General features: G+C 46.7%; 1 long non-coding RNA gene across 1 annotated transcript; it reads right to left on the bottom strand.

The window, feature by feature from the left end:
- Nucleotides 1-5009: 5009 nt before the first annotated feature.
- On the bottom strand, nt 5010-23653 carry LOC140416791 (uncharacterized). The gene is made up of 3 exons (XR_011944782.1): nt 23102-23653; nt 11878-12240; nt 5010-7335 (listed from the first exon to the last, which is right to left on the bottom strand). It is a non-coding gene; the product is annotated as an uncharacterized lncRNA (long non-coding RNA).
- Between the last annotated feature and the right edge of the window lie 48 nt (nt 23654-23701).

Here is a 23701-nt window from a genome sequence, read left to right as displayed (position 1 = left end):
ATGTGCCTCAGTGTTTGAAGCTCAGACTCCAGCTCATCAACTCTGAGCCGGAGCTCTTCGAGCAGCCAACACTTACTGCAGATGTGGTCGCTGCAGCTCGCAATGGGGTCTGCCAGCTCCCACATCAAGCAGCTCAAGCACATCACCTGACCAGCCATCACTAATTCATTAATTAGTTTAATTTAAGTTTGAGTTTAGCTGTGTTTTTTTTTTTAAATTTGGGGCAGATTTGCTATCAACCACTCAGATCACAGCTTCCCTCTGACGTCACTTTTGGGAAAAAAACTGGAAAACAGGAAGTTTCCGTTAGGTTTTTATACTCAGACTGCTCCTCCTCCGAACGGCTCCCGAAATTAGGCCCGAAGAAAGAGAGAGAACAAAACAGTAGGGAAAAAGCACCTTCTCCCACTCTTCACCGAATTACCTCACTGCACCAAATTACCAAATTCTCACTCGGTCTGTATCTCTCTCACTCAGGCTGTGTGTCCTTGACCTGCGCAATGCTTACTAACTAATGTGCGCTTTCTGTCGGTCTTTTATACAGACTTTAGGATGACTCGCACTAAAACTTCAAAGAGAAGAAAACAATGTGTACCTTTGTGCCCCTTAACAGGCCTCAGGTGACTGCCAGATAACTGCCTCTCAGCAATTAGGGTGGGGGCAGCTTCAGCCAATCGGACACTAATCTACACTGCACTTTTAACTGAAACAGCAAAATTAGATGAACCACTTACCTTTCCTGGTTACCTCACTGCACCAAATTACTAAATTCTCACTCTGTCTGTATCTCTCTCACTCAGGCTGTGTGTCCTTGACCTGCGCAATGCTATGTAAAGTTTATGTTTATGTAAAGTTGTTGCAAATGGTGCTGCCGTGATGACACACCAGTGCCGATGAATATTCAGTGAGGGGTGACGTCCCAGAGTGAGTGCTCACTAATAACATGTTAATACATTAAAATGAGGTTTCCTCGGGCGGTATGTAGCACAGTGGTTAGCATTGGGACTACGGCGCTGAGGACCTGGGTTCAAATCCCGGCCCTGGGTCACTGTCCGTGTGGAGTTTGCACATTCTCCAATGTCTGCATGGGTTTCACCCCCACAATCCAAAGATGTGCTGGTTAGGTGGATTGGCCACGCTAAATTGCCCCTTAATTGGAAAAAGAAAAATAATTGGCTACTCTAAATGTATAAAAACAAAATGAGGTTTCCGGGCTCCCGTTATGTGTTTCGCGTTACTTCGGAGGCGAGGGGTGTTGAAATCGGAAACCGGATCTCATCGGAGAAATTTGTGTATTCCAATTCTCTCCAGATTTTGCACCCTTGTTGCCATTCCCGTGCATGGCTAGTGCAGGCTCAAAATCACCCCCTATAACTCAGCAGGTGGTGGTACAGACACAACATGTGGTCGCTAGACCAAGGTCATGTGACCTGTGACTCCCATATAAAGGGAGACACCTCCTGCAATCTTCAGAAAAAGATTGAGAGGGTAATAAAACATACATGTGAATGGTTAGTGCTAGGTGCAAGTTCCAGAGGAGTAATAAGCAGACTCCATGATAACATGCTTTCGATCAGATTGCTATCTTACCACACGAGACTCCATAAAAGTTTCTGGGTTGGACAAGTCAAAGAGTTTGGTGGATTCCTGCGTAAGGTACAAAGGACCAAATACAACAATATATACAATAGAAATAAATAAATTAGAAATGTACATGCTCTTTCAACATTGTTCTCCTCTCCTAGAAGCACCAGTTCAGAACAGTGTTTGTTATGTGGAAACTTGGTGGTGCAATACTTGCTGTATCCAACAATGCTTGTCAATTGTAGTGATACTGCTGAGTTGAGTAGAACCAAAGATCGCCACCTCTGGACTCGGAACCTCCCTCACTTTTAATACTTCTGAAGTCAGCAAACCCTGCCAGAAACTCCTCCGCCTCGGACATGCCCAAAACAAATGGACATGGTTCACAGGACCCCCCGCACAGCGCCCTCACCTATCTTCCGCCCCCTCAAAGAACGTGCTCATCTGGACCACCATCATGTGCGCCCTGTGGACAACCTTGAATTGTATCAGGCTGAGCCTGGCACACGATAAGGATGCATTAACTCTCCTCAGGGCGTCCTCCCATAATCAGGCTTCCAACTCCCCGCCCAGCTCTTCTTCCCACTTTCTCTTCACCTCCCCTATCGGGGCTCCCTCCCTCTCCATCAGTTCCTTGTATATCTCTGCAACCTTCCCCTCATACTCCTATTCTCGAACCCACCTTATCCTATAGCCCCTGGAGCGGCAGGTGCAAGAAGGTCGAAACCTGCCTCTGCACAAAGTCCCTCACTTGCAGATACCGGAACCCAGTTCCAGCTGGCAACTCAAACTCCTCCTCCAACCTCGGGAAGCCCTCATCGATAAAGAGATCTTCAAATCTCTCGATCCCTGCCCGTTACCACCCCCGGAACCTCCCTGGAACAAACTGTTGGTTACCAATATCACTGCCCACACCGACACTCCATGTGTCGTTAACAGTGCCCCCAAACCCGTGTTGTTACATGAGGTCGCCTCCACCCACTCCTAAACCGACCCCTCCCCCACTACCCGCTTCCTGACCATCGCTATATTCGCCGCCCAATAATAATTTATAAAATTCGGAAGGGCCAGCAGCACCTTCTTCACCCCCGGGGTTTTACCCGCCCAAACAAATCCTAAGATCACCGCATTTACTTTTTTTAAAGAAGGTTTTGGGAGTAAATATTGGGAGGCTCTGAAAGACAAACAGAAACCTTGGAAGGACCGTCATCTTCACTGTCTGCACCCGCCCCGCCAATGACAGTGGGAGATCATCCCACCTCCGAAAGTCCCCCCCTCACTTATTCTACCAACTGACCCAGATCCAGCTTATGCAGCTGCTCCCACTCCTGTGCCACCTGGATACCCAAATAATGAAAGCTCCCCATACCACCTTGAACGGCAGCTCCCCATACCACCTTGAACGGCATCTCCCCCTACCACCTTGAATGGCATCTCCCCCAATCTCTTCTGTCCCCTCGCCTGAACTGCAAAGCCCTCACTCTTGCCCATATTCAATTTATATCCCAAAACTGGCGAAATTCCTCTAATATCCCCATTGTCCCTCCAATCCCCCCAGTGAAATATATAGCAGTAAATCATCCATGTGTAGCGAGACCCTGTGCTCCACCCCCCCACCCCGCACTATCCGCTGCCAGACACCCCGATGCTCTCAGAGCCATTGCCAACTGCTGTATAGCCAGGGCGAACAGCAATGGGAAAAGTGGGCATCCCTGCCTCGTCCCCAGGTGCAGCCTAAAATAGTCTGAACTCACCCGATTCATCCGCACACTCGCCACCGGTGCCTGATATAACAACTGGACCCAGTCCCACAAATCCCTGCCCAAACTCAAACCGCCCCAGGACCTCCCACAGATATTTCCACTCCACTCGATCAAAGGCCTTCTCTGTGTCCATGGCGACCACCACCTCTACCTTGGAAGTGGACCGGGCGCACAGGGCACTAATGAGGAAGCCACAGGGGAATGAGCCGCCGAGGGCGATGGTGGTGCGCCTGCACCGGTTCTTGGATAAGGAACGGATTTTGAGGTGGGTCAGGCAGACTAAGCGTTGCACCTGGGAAGGCAGTGAGCTGCGTGTGTATCAGGACATGGGTGCAAAGCTGGCTAAAAGGAGAGCGAGTTTCGAAAAGGTGAAAGTGGCCCTCTTTAAGAAGGGGCTGAAGTTCGGCATGCGTGTCTTTCCTATCCAAGCACTGGGGCAGGAGAAGAGGCTGGGAGAGATGCCATTCAAGGTGGTGGGAAGGAGCATTCAGTAATTGGGCACCCAGGTGGCGCAGGAGTGGGAGCAGCTGCACATGCTGAATCTGGCTTGGTTGGTGGAGCAGATGAAGAGGAATTTTAGAAGGTGGAATGTTCTTCCGTTGTCACTGGCGGAAAGAGTGCAGACGATGAAGATGACTGTTCTCCCGAGGTTTCTGTTCATAATTCAGAGCCTTCCTATTTTTATCCCCAAGGCATTCTTCAAGAAGGTGATTTCTGAGTTTGTGTGGACGGATAAATCACCGCAGGTGAAGAAGGTGCTGCTGGAGTGGGGTCGAGGGCGCAGGGGTGGTACTACCCCTACCGAACTTCATAAATTATTATTGAGCGGCACACATAGCAATAGTCAGGAAGTGGGTAGTGGGGGAGGGGGTCCAGGTGGGAGTGGGTGAAGGTAGCCTCATGTAGGAACACGAGGTTAGGGGCACTGTTAACGGTGTCTCTGCCGTTCCCGCCGGCTCAGTACTCTACAAGCCCGGTAGTAGTGGCTGCCCTGAGGGTGTGGGGACGGTGGTGGAAGCATATGGGGTTGGAGGGGGCGCAGGTGTGGGCACCAATTTGTGGCAACCACCGGTTTGCACCGGCGGACTAGATGGGGGTTTCGGGGGTGGCAGCGGGCGGGGATCGAGCGGTTTGGCGATTTGGTTATAGATGGGGGCATCCCATGTTTGGAGGAATTGGAGGAGGAGTTTGAGCTGCCCAGGGGTATGGGTTCCACTATCTGCAGGTGAGGGACTTTGTGCGGGGACAGATTTCGACCTTTCCGCACCTGCCGCCCCAGGGGATACAGGACAAGGTAGTGTCAAAAGTGGGGGTGGGGAAGATCTCAGATATTTATTAAGAGTTCAAAGATTGGGAGGGAGCCCCGATAGGGTAAGTGAAACGAAAGTGGGAGGAAGAGCTCGGCAGGGAGTTGGAGGTCGTCTTATAGGTGAATGCCCTGAGGAGAGTCACGCGTCCTCGTTGTGTGCCAGGCTCAGCCTGATACAATTTATGGTGGTCCACAGGGTGCACATGACTGTGGCCCGGATGAGCAGGTCCTTTAAAGGGGTGGAGGATAGGTGTAGGCGGTATGCGGGTGGGCTCGCAAATCATGTCCATATGTTTTGGGCATTGATAGTAATTGACTATTTCCTGATAAATCTGATAGGTAAAAGAAGGCTATTTAGTGTAAATATTAAGCCCCAGTTTTAATACCCATTTAAAATGAGGATTTCAGCACCCATAACCTCAGGTCATGACAAAACACATAGCTTCAACAGAGGCACAAAAAGCCTGACACATGCATAACCTAATTGGAGATAAAAACAACATTTTCACTCAGCAAAATGAAAAAAGCTATTGTTCTAATAAACCTATTTTCAAAGACAGTTTGACATTAAGAAATTAGCTGTACCAGTAATCAGATCAAGGACGAAGCAGGCACCATAGCAACATGAAGGCACCATTGTTCATAATGTGGATAAAGCAAAGTCAGCAGAAAACCAGTAGAAACTAGTCTTGATAATAGCACAGAATCGCATTCCATAACATACACAAATATTCAAACATGAAACATTCAGAACTTATGTTGCACATTAAGGATTGACAGCTAACCATCGAATCAAATATGTTTGATTCTAACCCAAACCAATTAGGACAACATAAAGGTGTAGATAGATGCCTAAAGTCTGATAAGATTCTCCTTAAACATGATGGTCTGTACGGCCATCTTTATCCAGGATCATCCTATACTTTGATCTTGCTGCTCGCTATCCTTATTTTCATATTTTCATTTTTCCACTCTAACTCTTGAAATAAATGCAAGCTGTTTTGCCGTAAGCAAGAAACCATTTCTGTATTATTTTGAAAGTTAAATTGTTTATAAGTTACTTCTCTTTCAATCCTTTTGCTAGCCGGACTTTATTGAGAATATATTTAAGTTTCTCTCATTTGTAATCAAATAGAGGCTGACAATATTGAATTCTTTACCCGTCAGTCCGGCCTCAATAAAACTCGAGATGGATTTGTAGGTATAGTATTATTTATTTTTAACCAACTTGCAAGGCTGACTCGCTCCACAGAGATTCAGAACACACAAGCGGTCTCCTGGAGCTCCAGAACCGAGTGCTATCGGAGACAAATAAATCTTTACAAATCTCATTCAAATGGCATCAAGTTTCACATACAAGATTCCCATAGGTCATCCTATACACCTCCTGACCTGGCCATATATCCTGATTGGCTCACTTCGCATTCCTTAACCCTGGGCCTCTTGTTACCCAGCATCCTTTTCCCCCTCCTTGCCATGCTTTCTGAATCCCTTTGACCTTTGTTTGTGAACTCACTACTATCAGACTGGCTCACATCTACATTATTGTAACTAATATTTGAACTAACTATTTTATATCACATTCGTTTGTTCAATTCCTCATTCCCTCCTTTTATCATTTCATGATTACCTATCAATCCAATCCATAGCTACGGCCCCTCATCTAAGAAGATCCATCGCTGCATTTCCAATTCCTGTTGCAGCACCCCGTCATCCGCTGCACCCTCGTGGATCCTAACAGCCAAGATTCTAGGGGCATCTATCTGTTCCAGTGCACCCTGCATTTTACCCATCACGCATTTAAAGATGGCCAGGCCCACAAAGATGCAGCCGAGTGCCACTGCTAAATACATGGCCATATTTATCAACCAGTCCTTCCAACTTCCGAATCCCCAGTTACTCCAAGCAGCTTATCATACTGTGAGTTGGAATTATCCCGAGGAAGGGGAAGGCAAATAGCCGGTGGTGCTGAACCCGGATCGTAAGGAAGAGTGACTTGCTCGGGCGGTGGCTTGGAACGCTGACAATGCACCACCGTTTGGGGAGTGCCCCAAAGCGGTGAAACAGAAAATAACCTAGACACCGATGCAGGGTTCGGGTAGCAGACAAACCATCCCTGGCCATACAAGCGGTGGTAGATCTGGTAGAAGAGATTCATACTGCCCAGGTTTCCCTCATTCTGGGTCCTAAATGAATTAAGTAGATCTCCTGATAACCTACGTTCTAGTTGTACTCCCCTTCTCACACGCTCCGTCCTCTCTCTAGTCCCCCTCTCTCTTTCACAACCTCTTCCTACCCTCTCCGTATGGTCTGACTTTACCTTTATGGCACCAATCTTAACACATCCAAAAGCAAATTTACATGTCCTCCAAAAACAAGGCAATGTCCATGAAATGTTCCCTTCCCATTGCCGGGACCGGTGCAATTGCTTCATGAGTCCCACATTGTCCGTTAACCTGATGACCTTCCATGAGTCGATACCATGTCCTCTTATATGGGGGCAGCGAAGAACGTCACCTCTGCATAAGAGGTGTCCTTGTAGTTTGGTTGGGGTTACAGATGTAGGTGATATTTCCCTTTTCCATTTCCGTCGCTGATGTCACTCCAAGCGAGGCGAGGCCGAAGATTACACAGGCGTTGCGTAGCCACCCCATCATGCTCCACACCTGCAAAACAGCGCTGGGGAAGGGAGGCAGGTTAGTGATCGACCTTTTTACAGTGGTGGAGGTGGACCCAAGCACTCCGCCCCTCCACTTTAACTGCAGTGGGGATGGTAAGGAGAACTTGGAAGGGCCCCTCCCAACGTGGCTCTGACCCTTTCCGAGTCCAATTTTTGACCATGACATAACTACCAGGCTGCACTGAAAGCGAACTATGCAATGGGGACGGTGATGGGTGAGCCGCGCGGACCTGGCCATGGAGCTCCTTGAGGACCTTAGTGAGGGCTAGAACATAGGTAGTCATTTCTTCAGTCATATGATGAAAATGAACCAGTCTGGGAACATGCAGGTTCCAGGGCATTCTAAGGGGCCTGCCATAAAGGATCTCGGCAGGAGAGCCGGGCCGGTCCCGCAGGTGTAACCCGCAGCTGGAAGAGGGCAACGGGGAGCAACTTAAGCCATGCCAGTCCCGTGTCTGCTCTTAATTTAGCCAATTTAGTTTTGAGGGTCTGATTGTGTCTCTCAACCAACCCGGCCGCCTGTGGTCTGTACGCACAGTGTAACTGCTGGCGGATGCCCAACTGGGAGCAGAACTCCTTGTTAATCTGTCCAATAAAATGAGGCCCGTTATCAGAACTTAACTGAGCTGGTATGCCGTACCGGGGAATGATTTCCCGCATCAGAACTTTAACCACAGTAGCAGCTTTATTATCGGTAGTCGGATACGCCTCAACCCAGCTGCTGAACACATCCACAATGACCAAAACATATTTAGAACATTGACACCTTTCCAACTCAATGTAATCCATTTGGAGCATCTAAAAAGGGACCACTGGACAACGGTGTTTGCCCCATACCACAAGGGATACCTTTGCCGGTGTTATATTGCTGACAAATCAAACACCGATTACTGATACTCTGGGCCAGCCCCTGCATTTTAGGGTGCCACCAAGTGTCCAGCAACAAATCACTAGTCCCTCGAGCCCCACAATGAGTTGCAAAGCGTATACATTCAATGACCCACAAAGCCAGTACATCAGACATACAAGTCTGATGTGCTGGCGTGGTCCATAAAGAAGAAACAGAATTGTATGTACAACCTAACCATTTCCACATTTGTTTATCATTCTCAGGAGCATCCTCCTGTAACCTTATAACGTTTTGGATGGTTGGCATTGGCTTGTCAGTGGCAGACCTATTTATTGCAGAATGTTTAGTCTGACTTAACATCTTAGGCACCATCACTTGCTGAATTTGCGCGGCTGTCCGCGCTGCACAATCTGCTCGTTCATTACCAACGTCAACTGGGGTCTTACCATTTGTATGGGCAGCGCATTTAATGATGGAAATCTGCACGGGCATAAGGAGGGCCTGCAGTAGGTCATTAACTAAACCCTGGTGGGATATTTCCATGCCGGCCGAGGTACGGAATCCCCTATTCTTCCAGAGCTGTCCGAAGTCATGAACTACCACAAAGGCGTATCTTGAGTTGTATAAATATTTACCCGGCGATCTGAAGTGCATACTCTGTTGGGTCTGAATGATCCATTGCCCTTCTTACCATAGGTCCCAGATCCTTGGCATGGTACTGGTCGTGGACCTGACGTGTAATATGAGGGCCTACAGAAGCTGACTGTGGCCATAAAGGTGGTGGGATTGTTACAAAATCGGCTGTACCTTCTTTTCCCCTGACTGTGGCTGTAATCTTGACTGACCATTCGGTCCCAATTAGCGGCCGGTATTTGTCCTCCAACTCCCTGTTCTGTCCGGTTCTGTCATAGGCCAGGGTAACGTGGTGCAGTGAATGTTCAATGTCTAACGTCCACCACTGGGGTGTGATAGAAATATAGCACAGTTGTCTCATCCTCCATGATTGAACCGTTACCCCTTCGTCTTCGCACTCTAGCTGTAGCTGGAAGATACACAGTAAATCTCGGGCCAACAAGTTACAGTCCAATCCAGTAGTCACCACAAACTGATGCTCTTTAGACTTATTCTCATAAGTGACTGTCACAGGTTCAGAAATAGGATACTCACACACTTGTCCTTGGAACCCCGACAAATGCTGGGTGTGGTCGGATAGTGGTAGTCGAAGTTCTGATTGCACCGAAGACATGGCTGCTCCAGTGTCGATTATAAATGGGTAATGTTGATCACCTATCTGCAGAGAGATAATAGGTTCCCTGTCCGATTGGAGAGTCCTTATGACTAAATTAGCTCGCCAATCTTGTGTTGGGAAAGGGTTTGCCTGGGAGAAGTTGGTGTACCTCGACTGTCCTCCCCTTGGTGGGTACCCCCTCCTTTGGGTCGGGTAGTCTCCTTCTGCTGCCTGTCTTTTAAAGGGGCATTCCTGATGCCAGTGATCTGTACGGCCACAATTAAAACATGCACTGTTCCCTCTATATCTGCCCCATCCTCTTTTCCCAGTTGATCAATGGCCCCTCAGAGGGGGCGGGCAGTTGTAGAGCTGTTGGTGCATCCGGTGGGCCATAAAGAGGGGCTGAGGGTCCATTTGGGTGGGTTTGATATCCTCCCCAGTGTTGAGCCACCCACCCAAGGTCACAATATTGGGGTTCCAGCTGGTACGCCACTGTATCTGCCGCTGGTTGGGGTCTCAGATCATCCTTTTTCATTACATACTCAGTCTTAATCTTTGTAACTGTGCCTCCTTCCTAGCCTACACCCTCCTTCCAATCAAATCTGACTGCCCGGACCATCTGGGAAGGGTCGTTTCTCTGTCCAATTCATGTTATTACATTTCACGGCAGTAGCCACGGAAGGTGGTAGGCAATACATTAACATAGCACAATATTGAGAGGAATTCTGACCATTTTGGTACAGTAAGTCGCCTGACTGCCCATGGTAGATTTCATTAAAATGTTCCAGAAATTCCTCTGGCTCCTCAGTCGTTTTAGGTTTGAGGTCTAAGGTAGCAGAGATGTTTATGGGCTTTTGAAATGTGGCATTCAACGCATTCAGGATTTGTGCCCGTCTATCATCGTCCAAGGCATGGGTTTGCTGAAGTGTGGCATGGCTAGCATAATTCAAGTGGTTGAGGTGACTGCGGTACTCTGCTGGGGTTAAAACCTGCTGGGCTAGGGCCCAGAGGTCCCTTGAATCAGCTTGATAAACTGAGGTGGTAGTTCTCAGATAGTCCACGAAAGCAGCAGGAGATTTCTTCCTGTCTGGGATTGCAGCCAGAATAGCCATCATCTCACTGCGTCTCCATGGGAGATAAACGTCTATCGTGGGCTGGGCTGCTGCTGTTGCAGCATCAGGGTTGGGTATTTTCTTAATTGGCAACTGTCTCAGAGTCTCACTAGGGGGCGCTTTAGCAGATTCCTCTGGCTCTTCAAAGACTTTGACGTCCTTCCCTTCCGATAGGGGGAGCTCCGGCTCCTCAGAACTATTCCCCGTCCTCTTTCTTTATTCTCATACTTTTCTGTCCTGCCATATCGGTCTTAAGGGATCTAGGTGGTATGCGTAATTTTTTCTGGATATGATCAGGCCCCTCTCTCATTGTCCGAGATCGGGTCCTAGAGCTAACTGGGCTTGTGGAACAGAGCTCCCCTTCTCTACCAGATGGTGAAGGTGCAGAAATAGGACTCAAACTATCAACCGAAGGGACTGGAGAGGCTGGCATGATTTGAATCTGGGGAGCAGTGACTGGATATAAATTATGATACCCTGGTGGTTCTGGAATTAGTGCAGACAATGCTACTGGTGCAGTCGGGACTATACCCGACATGGTCCAATTCTCTAGGTTATCATCTGCCTCTGTCAATGCAAGGCCAGCCATTGAACTACGTAGCCCATTTTTCTTACTCTAGTCTGCCCCGCTAGGTGTCTCCCTCTCTTTACTTGCACGTTTTTTTTAATGAACACTTCTTTTTCAAGATCTCCAGAGTTTTCTGGTTCCCCATTTTAAGGGCATTTTCTTGCCAACTAGATACCATGATCTTATCCCTCTCCTCTTGACAATATTCTCTCCATAATCCAATTAACTCTTTGGCTTTCATACTTTGGCTCTTTTTCCAGATTTCACCCTGAATTTTCTTAATGATGTCCAGATCTTTAGTGCCCCTTAGTGGCCATTCGTCACCCAATTTCTTCCTTAAAGTTGTTGACATTTTCCGAAAATCCCTCGCTTTATCTGGATAAATATCACATAATATTTGCAATGAACTGCCTGGATCACTCGTGTTATCCAAGCAATTCCCCATAATTTCGAACTAGTCCTCAAGACTGCATTGTTCGCCACTACAATCCAAGGATACAATTTTAGCTTAATCAACTATAGTTTCCAAAACACACGTGGAACTGAACCGTCTTTCCGACGTCCCATCAATTCCAAAACACACGTGGAACTGAACCGTCTTTCCGATGTCCCATCAATTCCAAAACACACGTGGAACTGAACCGTCTTTCTGAAGTCCCATCAATTCCACAATCAGCTCAAAACTGAACTATCAATCTTATATCCCATCAGTTTTGTTTTTTTTTAAAACCTCAGTCGCACCTACATCGACTGAATTTTTAATTTTCTAATGCCCAGACTGACCTTTGATTTTGTCGAGACGATCTTTTCGTACCAACCGCGAGTGACCAGATCAATCAAACCATGAAGAGGGGAAAATCAATGTGGTCATTTTCCAGCTACACACATTGTGGGCCCATTTCCACTTTTCTTGTCCAACATCAGTCTAATTGTGATTTCGCAGCTGGCCGGTGACCGTCTGGAGAAATCCCGGGTTTCGGCACCAAATGACAATATTGAATTCTTTACCCGCCAGTCTGGCCTCAATAAAACTTGAGATGGATTTGTAGGTATAGTATTATTTATTTTTAACCAACTTGCGAGGCTGACTCGCTCCACAGAGATTCAGAACACACAAGCGGTCTCCGGGTGCTCCAGAACCGAGTGCTGTCGGAGACAAAGAAATCTTTACATATCTCATTCAAATGGCATCAAATTTCACATACAAATTTCCCATAGGTCATCCTATACACCTCCTGACCATGCCATATATCCTGATTGGCTCACTTCGCATTCCTTAACCCTGGGCCTCTTGTTACCCAGCATCCTTTTCCCCCTCCTTGCCATGCTTTCTGAATTCCTTTGTCCTTTGTTTGTGAACTCACTACTATCAGACTGGCTCACATCTACATTATTGTAACTAATATTTGAACTAACTATTTTATATCACATTCGTTTGTTCAATTCCTCAATGCAGTAAAGATTCTTGTTTGCATCCGAGAAGTTTAACTTCAATTTCTGCTGAATTTTAGTGTCGCAAGACTTCATTAATTCGGTATGGTAGATCTCATCAGGCATGTCTGATGCTTAGGGGATTTTGGCAGGGATTTTCCGATGTCATGTTAGAGGTATTGAAGATAAGGGTGGTTCCGAGTCCAGAGGTAGCGATTTTTCATGTCTCAGAAGACCCGGGTATCCGGGGGTAGAGAGAGGCTGATGTTTTGGCCTTTACCTTCTTGGTAGCCTGGAGACAGATCTTATTGGTGTAGAGGGACTCGAAACCCCTGAAATTGGGGTATGGGTTGGCAACATGACTGGGTTTCTCAGGCTTGAGAAGATCAAGTTCGCTCTGAGAGGATCGATGCTAGGGTTTGCATGGAGGTGGCAGCCGTTTATCAACTTCTTTGGGGAAAATTAAGCTGTCAGCAGTGGAGGGGGGGACATTAAATAATGGCAATTGATGTGCCTTTCATCGTTAAATTGCAGTCATTAATATTTCTAGAAAAGAGGGAGGCATGGAGGGTTGGATAAACCTCAATAAATATTAATGACTGCAATTGAACTATGAAAGGCACATCAATTGCCATTATTTAATCCACTTTACAGTCACTATCTTAACCTTTTCCCTTGACATTTCAAATGAGCTGTAATGGTTAGTGGGAAATTGGGATTGGGGAATTGTGTATGTAAGCCATGTTGGCTGGGCTTGATTGCTGGTTGGTAGGTGTTGTTCACTTTGGGTTATTTTTCTTGAAGATTGTTAAAAATATAAATGCCTTGATAAAAAATATATTTAGGAAAAAAAGCCCTTACCAGCAGCGGTCCCAATACCCCACGAACTTCTTGCCCGATTTCATGGCCTCCAGCCCCTCCATCGCTTCTACCAGCCCAATTGGGGCCCCCAGGCCCTCCACCTCAGCCACCTTCGGGAACTCCAACCCCTCTAAAACCACCTCATCCCCTCCACCCCGGCTGGGGGTCCGATTCATGCAACTTGCTATAAAGGTCCCTAAACACCACCATTCACTCCCGCCGGGTCCTAAACTATATTCCCTCCTGTATCCTTCACTTTCCCGATCTCCCTCGCCACCTCCTGCTTCCTCAGCTGATGCGCTGGCATCTTACTCGCCTTCTACCCATACTCATATACCGCCCCTCTCGCCCTTGTCATGGGAGTGTCCCTTTAAGAAATGTGTGCCTTATTAAATGACTTCAGTGATGTAATTGTGTGGGTGGAGCTGTGCTGTGGCGCTGGGTTTTATTTTTGTTTTTTTGCTGTTATCTGGCTGTAGCTCTGTGTTTTACTTTCGGTTTACACTGTTGGAAGCTGGATTCAGACAAAGAAGACTTCTCCTCTCTCTCTCTCTGCATGTTAAAAGGTGGCCAGATTACATGATAATTTTAAAGTGATAACTGTTTTCTGGAAAGAATTCAAACCTACTGTTTTGGTAATAGGATTTTTCTAGTTTATTGGATGTTGTTATTAAATTGAAACAGTTGAAAGGGAAGTTATTAAGGGTTGTTATATATAAAGAAAGCTGTAGCTGTGTGGGGTATTTATGTTTGTAGTTGATAAAAATGCTTACTGGGTGTGTTTATAGAAATGTTAACTGAATTTGTAGAATAAACTTTGTTTTTCATTTAAAATGCTTAAGACCTCTGTTGAATAACACTGAAAGGTAGGCCCTTATGCTCCTCATAACCAAAATCTATAAACAATTGTGGGTCAGGTGAACTCAAAGGTGAACTTTGGGGTTCTCTAAACCAGTGTTTTTCAAACTTTTTTTCCGGGGACCATTTTTACCAACAGGCCAACCTTCAGGACCCAACCCGGCCGACCTTCGTGACCCACGCCGGCCGGCCTTTGCGACCCACGCCGGCTGACCTGCGCGACCCAGCATTTTCTCTTAACTTGTTTGCTACTGACAAAAATGGAGGAAATGGTTTTGGGTCCCTTTTGGCCCTCGGACACGCGCCTCCAATGGAACCTGTTGGATGAAGGTGAAGCCTTCCGGTGTTGGAAAGTATGGAGTCTTCATCTGTCCAAAGTTCTGCATTTTATTCCTGTAAAATTTCATCACATAAAACCACCCCCAAACTTGTAAAAAAAACAATAAAAATGAAATAAAATAAAATGAATAAAATAACCCCGAACTTGTAAATAAAAACTGTGTATAGTTTTGCGCATGCGCACCGATGAACGGGCACGCATGCGCAGTGCGGCTGCATTTTTTTTACATGTTCGTGGACATTTTGAAGGCCGCTTGCAGCCGGCGTTATTAACAGCCGGGTGTTGCGCGTGGATTTGCACGATCGGGAGCGCAGAGGTGGACGGCTCCGCGACCCTCCCGACACCCGCCCGCGACCCACCCGGGGGTCGTGCCTCCGGGTTTGACAATGCCTGCTCTAAACCCTGGCCCATAACACCCTTCTCAACTGCCCCACCGCCTTTCCTGTAGCTAGTAGTCCAAATTCTATCTGCAGCCTCTGCCGCTCCTTTAGCAGCCCCGCCTCCGGGGCATTCGCATATCTCCTATGCATCTGCAAGATTTCCTCCAATAGCCTTTCAATCTCTGCCCGCTTCGCCTTCTCCCTATGTGCCCGAATCAACATAAACTCCCCTCTGACCACTGCCTTTAGTGCCTCCCATACCGTACCTGTCGAGACCTCCCCCGTATCATTAATCTCCATAGATCCCCGGATGGCCTTCCTCACTCGCTCACACACCTCTTCCTCCACCAACAGTCCCACATCCAGCCTCCATTGCGGGCACTGGGCCCCCCACCCTTTGCTCACCCATAGGCCCACCCAGTGTGGAGCATGGTGCGACACCATTATTGCCGAGTACTCAACATCAACCACCTCCGGCAGCAAAGTCTTATTTTATTTATTTTTTTGCAATGTATTTTATTATAAACATGTATCAGAACAGATTACAGTGAACAAACACCCCCGGAAATGTGCTACATTCAATTATACATTCTGTACAGGTTTTTCCTCTTTTTCACCACCCACCCCCCTCCCCCACGATGAACAGCCCCTCAAACACGGTCACAAACATCCCCAACCTCTTCTCAAGTCCCTCTGTAGAGCCCCTGAACTCATACTTTACCTTCTCTAATTGCAGGAAGTCGTACAGGTCAACCCCCGGTGGCGATGCCAACCGCCACTCCAGCAAAATTTGCCGCCGTTCAATCAGTGAAGCGAAGGCCACCACATCCGCCTTCCTCCTCTCCATGATCTCTGGCTTCTCTGAGACCCCAAATATCGCCACCAAAGGGTCCAGGTCCACCTCCTCTTCCACTATCCTAGCTAAGACTGCAAACACTCCCGCCCAGAATCGTCCCAATTTTTCGCAACCTCAAAACATGTGCACGTGATTCGCTGGCCCCAACCCACACCTCTCGCACTCATCTGCTACCCCCGAAAGAACCCACTCATTCTCGCCTGAGTCACATGCACCCTGTGCACCACCTTAATTTGTATCAGGCTCATCCTTGCACAAGAGGTCCCATTTACCCTAAGCAGTGCCTCACTCCATGCTCCCCAATTGATTTCCCCTCCCAACTCCGCTTCCCATTTCTCTTAGATCTTCACCACCTGCTTGCCTCCCTGCTCCCCCAGCCACTTGTATATATCCCCAATTCTTCCCTCCTCTTCCGCATCCGGGAGCAGCAGTCGCTCCAGCAGGGTGCATCCCAGCAACCTAGGGAACCCCCTCCAGACCTTTCCCGCAAAGTCCCTAATCTGCAGATACCTGAACTCACTCTCCCTCGGCAGCTCTACCCTCTCCCTTAGCTCCTCCAAACTGGCGAACCCTTCCTCCAAATACAGATCCCTCACCTTGACCTCCACCTCCTGCATACACTATCCATCTCCCCCCCCCCCCGGCTCAAACTCATGATTCTCGCACAGCGGCGTTAGCACCGACATCCCTTCCACCCTAAAATGCCTCCTCAACTGATTCCATATCTTCATTGTGGACTGCACCACCGGGCTCCTTGAATACCTACTTGGAGCCATTGGCAATGCTGCCGTCACCATAATGCAACGTCTTATTGAAGACAAAAAAATCTATTCGGGAGTACACCTTCTGCACTTGGGAGAAGAATGAAATTCCTTCGCCCTCGGTCTCCCAAATCTCCACGGATCCACCCCCCACCTTGTGGTCCAAGAACCCCAGTAGCTCCTTTGCTGTTGCCAACACTCTCCCCGACCTCAAGCTCGACCGATCCAGTCTCGGATCTAGAACCGTATTAAAGTACCCCCCCCAACCTAATTAACCGATGTGAGTCCAGGTCGGGGATCCTCCCCAGCACCTGCCTCATAAATTTGACGTTCGGGACATAAATGTTCACTAATACCACCGGCATCCCCTCCAATTTCCCACTCACCATAACATACCTCCCCCCAGAATCCACCACTATACTCCCCACTTCAAACGCCACCCGCTTATTGATCAAGATCACCACCCATTTCGTTCTAGAATCCAATCCTGAGTGAAATACTTGCCCTACCCATCCCTTCCTCATTCTAGTCTATTCCCCCGTCTTCAGGTGAGTCTCCTGTGGCGTGACCAAATCCGCCTTCAATCTTTTTAAATGTGCGAACACAAGGGCCCTCTTGACCGGCCCATTCAACCCTCGCACGTTCCACAAGACCAGCCTGGTCGGGGGGCACCCTACCAACCAACCTGCTAGTGCAAACAAAGACAAGCTCACTCCAATCCCAATCGAAGAGGAGACCTCCCCCCCCCCCCCCCCCCCCATCTTCCGACAAAGAACAGAAACAAACTTGAAGCAAAATAATGGCCCCAAACACAGATTAAACACAGCGCCAAAGCATCTCCACCAAAGTTCAATGTCCTCCTTCTCCTGCCAGTCCATTGTCTTTGATAAACTCCCATCACCTCCTCTGATGTCACAAAGTATAGTTCCTGGCCTTCATAGGTCACCCACAAGCGTGCCTGGTACATCATCCAGAACTTCACCCCCTTTTTGAAGAGAGCCACCTTGGCCTTATTGAAGCTCGGTCTCCTCCTGGCCAGCTCGACACCCAGGTCCTGGTAAATGTGGATTTCACTGCCCACCCAAGTGCAGTGCCTAGTCTCCCTGCCCCATCTCAAGATCCACTCCTTGTCAGCAGCACAGTGGCACAATGGTTAGCATTGCTCCCTATGGCACTGAGGACTTGGGTTCGAATCCCGGCCCTGGGTCACTGTCCGTGTGGAGTTTACACATTCTCCCCGTGTCTGCATGGGTTTCACCCCTACAACCCAAATATGTGCAGGTCAGGTGGATTGGCCATGCTAAATTGCCCCTTAATTGGAAAATAAAATAAAAAATAATTGGGTACTCTTTAAAAAAAAATTTTTTTTTTAAATTTTTTAATTAACACAACCCGTTATTTTTACATTTACTTTTCAATATATCCAAAATTAAACATGGAGCCCAATACAAAGATGTAAAACTGCTAATACTGCCTACTCTAACCAGAGTCAGAGGCCAGTCTTTTGCAATACGCAAGCTTTTAAAATGTACTCCTGGAATGTACTCCTGGTGCTGTTGAGCATGCGTTTATTTTCCTTTCCTTGTTGACCTGGAAAGGTATTGGTGAGTCTTAATCTTGGACTCCTGCTGACCGTCTGGTTATGATGTTCTCAACATGGTGTTAAGCAGAGATTTCAATTACTTTTGAACCAGCAATGATGAAGGAACGACAATATATGTCCATTCAGAATGGCGTGCCATTTGAAGATTATGATGTTCCTGTAATATTGTTAATTCTATCCATAGGATAGAAGAGGCCGCATGGTGAGCAGCAAATACAAATCACTGCTTCCCCTGGAAGGAGTATTTGGGATCACATCTCATGTTTGCATGGGAAGATGCAGAGGGTGTGGAAGGAGGTATTAGAAGCTCTGGAGGAGTGGATCATGTGTCGGCAATATTGTCTTTGGAATGTTGAAAAGGGAGGAGAGGGGATGGTGTGATTCGTGCTTGCATCATGCTGGAGGTGTGAAACAGCAGAGGATTCCTCTACATTGCCTTGGATTGCCTTGATCCACTACAGTTCGCCTACCGCTGCAACAGGTCCACAGCAGACGCCATTTCCCTGGCTCTGCACTCATCCCTGGAATACCTGGATAACAGAGATACCTTTGTCAGACTCCTATTTATTGACTGCAGCTCAGCCTTCAACACCATTATTCCGACGAAATACATCTCCAAACTCCGTGGCCTTGGCCTCATCTCCTCTCTCTGCAATTGGATCCTGAACTTCCGAACCCACAGGCCACAATCAGTAAGGATAGGCAACAACACCCCCTCCACGATCATCTTCAACACCGGTGCCCCGCAAGGCTGTGTCCTCAGCCCCCTACTATATTCCTTATACACCTATGACTGTGTGGCCAAATTTCCCTCCAACTCGATTTTCAAATTTGCTGATGACACCACCGTAGTGGGCCGGATCTCAAACAATGACGAGACAGATTACAAGAATGAGGTAGAAAATCTGGTGAACTGGTGCGATGACAATAAGCTCTCCCTCAATGTCAACAAAATTAAGGAGATTGTCATCGACTTCAGGAAGTGTAATGCCAAACATGCCCCTGTCTACATCAAGCGGAACGAAGTAGAAAGGGTCTAGAGCTTCAAGTTTTTAGGTGTTGGGCAGCACCGTGGCAAAGTGGTTAGCACTGCTGCCTCACAGCACTGAGGTCCCAGGTTCGATCCCAGCCCCGGGCCACTGTCCGTGTGGAGTTTGCACATTCTCCCCGTGTTTGTGTGGGTTTTGCTCCCACAACCCAAAGATGTGCAGAGTAGGTGGATTGGCCACGTTAAATTGCCCCTTAATTGGAAAAATGAATTGGGTACTCTTAAAAAAAAATCTTTCAAGTTTTTAGGTGTCCAGATCACCAACAACCTGACCTGGTCTCCCCATGCCCATACTATAGTTAATAAAGCCCACCAACAACTCTACTTTCTCAGAAGACTAAGGAAATTTGGCATGTCAGATACTACTCTCGACAACTTTTACAGATGCACCATAAAAAGCATTCTTTCTGGTTGTATCACAGCTTGGCATGATCCTGCTCTGCCCAAGACCACAGGAATCTACAAAAGGTCGTGAATCTAGCCCAATCCATCATGCAAACCAGCCTCCCATCCATTGACGCTGTCTACAATTCCCGCTGCCTCGGAAAGGCAGCCAGCATAATTAAGGACTCCACGCACCCCGGACATACTCTCTTCCACCTTCTTCCATCAGGAAAAAGATACCAAAGTTTGAGGTCATGTACCAACCGACTCAAGAACGGCTTCTTCCCTGCTGCCATCAAACTTTTGAATGGATCTACCTCGTATTAAGTTGATCTTTTCTCTACATCCTAACTACGACTGTAACATTACATTCTGCAGTCTCTCCTTCCTTCCCTATGTACGATATGCGTTGCCTGTATAGCATGCAGGAAACAATACTTTTCACTGTATACCAATACTGTATACTAATGACAACAATAAATCAAATCAAAATACATTTGGAGGCCAAATGCAGATTGAGCGTCCGCTTTGTGCCACACCCCCGTTCAATCTGCAAGAGTGACTCTGAGCTTCAAGTTAACTTACATTTTCATTCTCTGCTCCACTCCCTTTCTGATCTCGGTCCTCAACTGTCTACATTGTTCCAATGAAGCCCAATATTAGCTGAAGCAACATTGCCTCATCTTTTAATTAGGTAATTTACAGCTTTCTGGATTTAACATTGAGTTCAACAATTTTGGATTTTAATTTCTGTTTCTGCTCCCATATTTTCAGTTGGCAGCTGTTTGCGAGGGCTTTGTTATCCCCATTTAGAACTAATCCAGGTCTGTCTATTGTTTCTTTTCTTGTCCCTTTTGCCTTGCATTATCATCCCCTTTTGTCATTTAATCTCCTGTTCTCCGTCCTATCACGGACCTTGCCCTCTGATCTCCCCATTTCTTTCCCTGTCTCTGTAAATGTTTAAAACCTGTAGGGGCGGCACAGTGGTTAGCACTGCTGACTCACAGCACCAGGGACCCAGGTTCAATTCTGGCCTCGGATGAATGTGTAGACTTTGCACTTTCTCCTTATGTCTGCATGGGTTTCCTCCGAGTGCACCGGTTTCCTCCCACAGTCCAAAGATGTGCAGGTTAGGTGGATTAACCATGGTAAAATTGCCCCTTATGAAAATTATTTTTAAAGATTTAAAACCTGTTCTTTTTCTACCTTTTTCCAGCTCTGATGAAAAGTTATGAACAACTGTATTTCTCTCTCCAGGTATACTGCTTGACCTGCTGGGTATTTCCAACATTTTCTGTTTTTGATTCGGATTTCCAGCACCCACAGTATTTTGCCTTTGAAATATTTTGCCTTTGGGTTTGTCCGATTGTTGATTACACTTGCTGTGAATAATTTTCTGATATCAGTCCCAAATTTGTTTTTTATTAATTTGAATCTATAGTATTTTATCCTAATCTGGTGGTTTAATTTCAAATAACTACTCAGATTTATCTCTTCTATACTGATTACTGCTGTGCATAGCGCCATAGTAGAACCACCATTTAGACAGCTCCTTTGAAGGTCGAAAAGTCCAAGTCATTCTGATCTTTTCTTTTAATTCAAACTTTTAATGTTAGGGGGTCAGTTTCGTGACTCTTATCTGCACTGCCTCCAATGTTTTGAACCCTGTGTCACAGTGACCAGAATTGGATACAGTATCCAAGGAGAGCTCTGACCACAGTACAGTGCAGTGAGATTGTAACCGATAGTTCATCCAGAAAACTGATTTTGCTTTTCATTTTATTCTATTTCATATTGAAGCTGGTACCATTTTTAGAACAGTGCAATTGGACAGGGTGGAGTTATCGTGCTTCAGTTAAGACAGGGCTCTGTGCATTTTGATTTAAATACATGTTCAATACTTTACCTGCAATCAGTCAAGTTTTTTAAAGTTAGAGTTGTTACATTTTATCTCTTGTCAAGAATCTTGCAGTGTTTTGCTACATGAAATGCACCATTGTTGATCATTTAGTCAGTTTTTTTTCTAATTTTGAACGGTTTAACAGCCCAGACTTTACTTTATGGGAATATCTAATGGCACCAGGTGTTTATTAGACTTTTCACCTTCGGGTTTTTGCATTTGAAAAGTGTGAGCTGATTATGGAGAGTGAGGAAAATAGGGCATCTGAGATCTGAGTGCTCAGGGCAAACAACTGTGTACCTCCATATAGAATGATTGTAAAATAATCAGAGTATGGAGAAGGAATGTAAATTCAAGAGGTGAATTAAATGTCAAATCAGGTACAGAAATAAATAAAGAGAATAAAAAAGATTGGATGAATAGAATGAGAATTAAAAGAAAAATAATTTTTAAAAATGGGACTTTCTTTCATCTTCAACAATTAATATTAGACCACAGTTTTAATGGTACATTTTCAATGCCAGAGAGATGAGTAGCAATAATTTACAGTATCACGTTATTTAATAAGAGACTTGAGCTTCTTTTTTTCAAAATGTGTTTTATTACAAACTGTGGCAATGCCGACCGCCACTCCAGCAAAATTCGCTGCCGTGCAATCGGAGAGGCGAAGGCCACAACATTGGCCTTCCTCCTCTCCTCCGTGAGCTCTGGTTTCTCTGAAACCACAAATATCGCCACCAAAGGGTCCAGGTCCACACCTCCTCCGCTATCCTGGCTGAGACCGCGAACACTCCCGCCCAGAATCTTTCCCAATTTTTCGCAACCCCAAAACATGTGCGTGTGATTCGCTGGCCCACACCTCTCACACTCATCTGCTACCCCCTGAAAGAACCCACTCTTTCTCGCCGAGTCATATGCACCCTGCGCACCACCTTAAACTGTATCAGGCTCATCCTTGCACAAGAGGAGGTCCCATTTACCCTACACAGTGCCGTGCTCCATATTCCCCAATTGATCTCCCCTCCCAACTCTGCTTCCCATTTCTCCTTGAACCTCACCACCCTCTCACCTCCCTGTTCCCCTAGGCACTTATATATATCCCCAATTCTCCCCTCCCCTTCCACATCCAGATACTCGAGCTTCTAATAACAGGACTTAACATTTTGTGGTGAGTTTACTAGAATCTACTGTGCAAATACAGCAATTTTATGCATTTCAATGGTCCAGGGAGACAGTGCGGCCGAATAGCGCAACAGGGCCGTAACTTTTGGGTATTAGTTTTTCACCATCTAGTCCTCACCTAAATGTGTACCATTTAGACATAAACAATACTGAGTTCCACTAGCTTCATCATTATTTTGACAGCAAAACCTGGGCCAATATTAAACTTTAATGCAGTTCAGTAAACTGCGTAAACCGTTTCACACTTCCGTAACTCAGTTTTTTTCAAACATTTTTGCCCAGGACCCATTTTTTGCCAATTGGCCATCCTTCGGGACGCTCACCAGCCGACCTTCGCAACCCACGCTGGCCGACGTTTGTGACCCATGCTAGCTGACCTTCGCGACCCACCATTTTCCCTTACCTTTAATGCGTCAGATGAGCCTGCTTGATCCTCATGATGTCACTTGTTTTGTGATTCAATGTTGCATTCCTGATAATGACTTCCACTGATGATTTAACATCTCACTGCATCTGGTTAAAAAAAATAGAGGTTTGTCCTCCAACCCCCCATGTTTAGTCTTCAAATGGCTTTGATGTTTTGAGGGTTTTAAACTTTCATTTGTCAATGCTTCCCTGCATATAACACACATGACCTTGAATCCTGATTTGCAGTGACACAATTAATAAACCTATACCTCAAGTAATCATCTTTATGTTGTTTTGTTCCTGTTTTCAGCTTCTTCGTGGGTTGTTTACCAGAGGCCCAGGAGTTCACACCAGCACTGCCGGCAGCTGCAAAATGGAGAAATCTCTCTCGTGCCCAGAATATGTGACGCCAGTGTACAGGACTTGCTGTATAATTAGAAGAGAGCAGGACCTGCTCTCTTCCGCCCTTCCGGTGGGAGAACTCCCTCGTTTGCTGGAAAACATCGGGCCCTGTCTCGCACGCTGACATCAGGAGGGGGCGGTCCGCCCTGCTGAGCTCCGGGCCTGCGGACAGCTTGATCCGGCACGCATGCGC

This window comes from Scyliorhinus torazame, chromosome 1, assembly GCF_047496885.1.
Source record: "Scyliorhinus torazame isolate Kashiwa2021f chromosome 1, sScyTor2.1, whole genome shotgun sequence".
Classification (NCBI taxonomy): Eukaryota; Metazoa; Chordata; class Chondrichthyes; order Carcharhiniformes; family Scyliorhinidae; genus Scyliorhinus; species Scyliorhinus torazame.
Note: the sequence above shows the minus strand (reverse complement) of the source record. Positions and strands in the feature narration are given on the sequence as shown.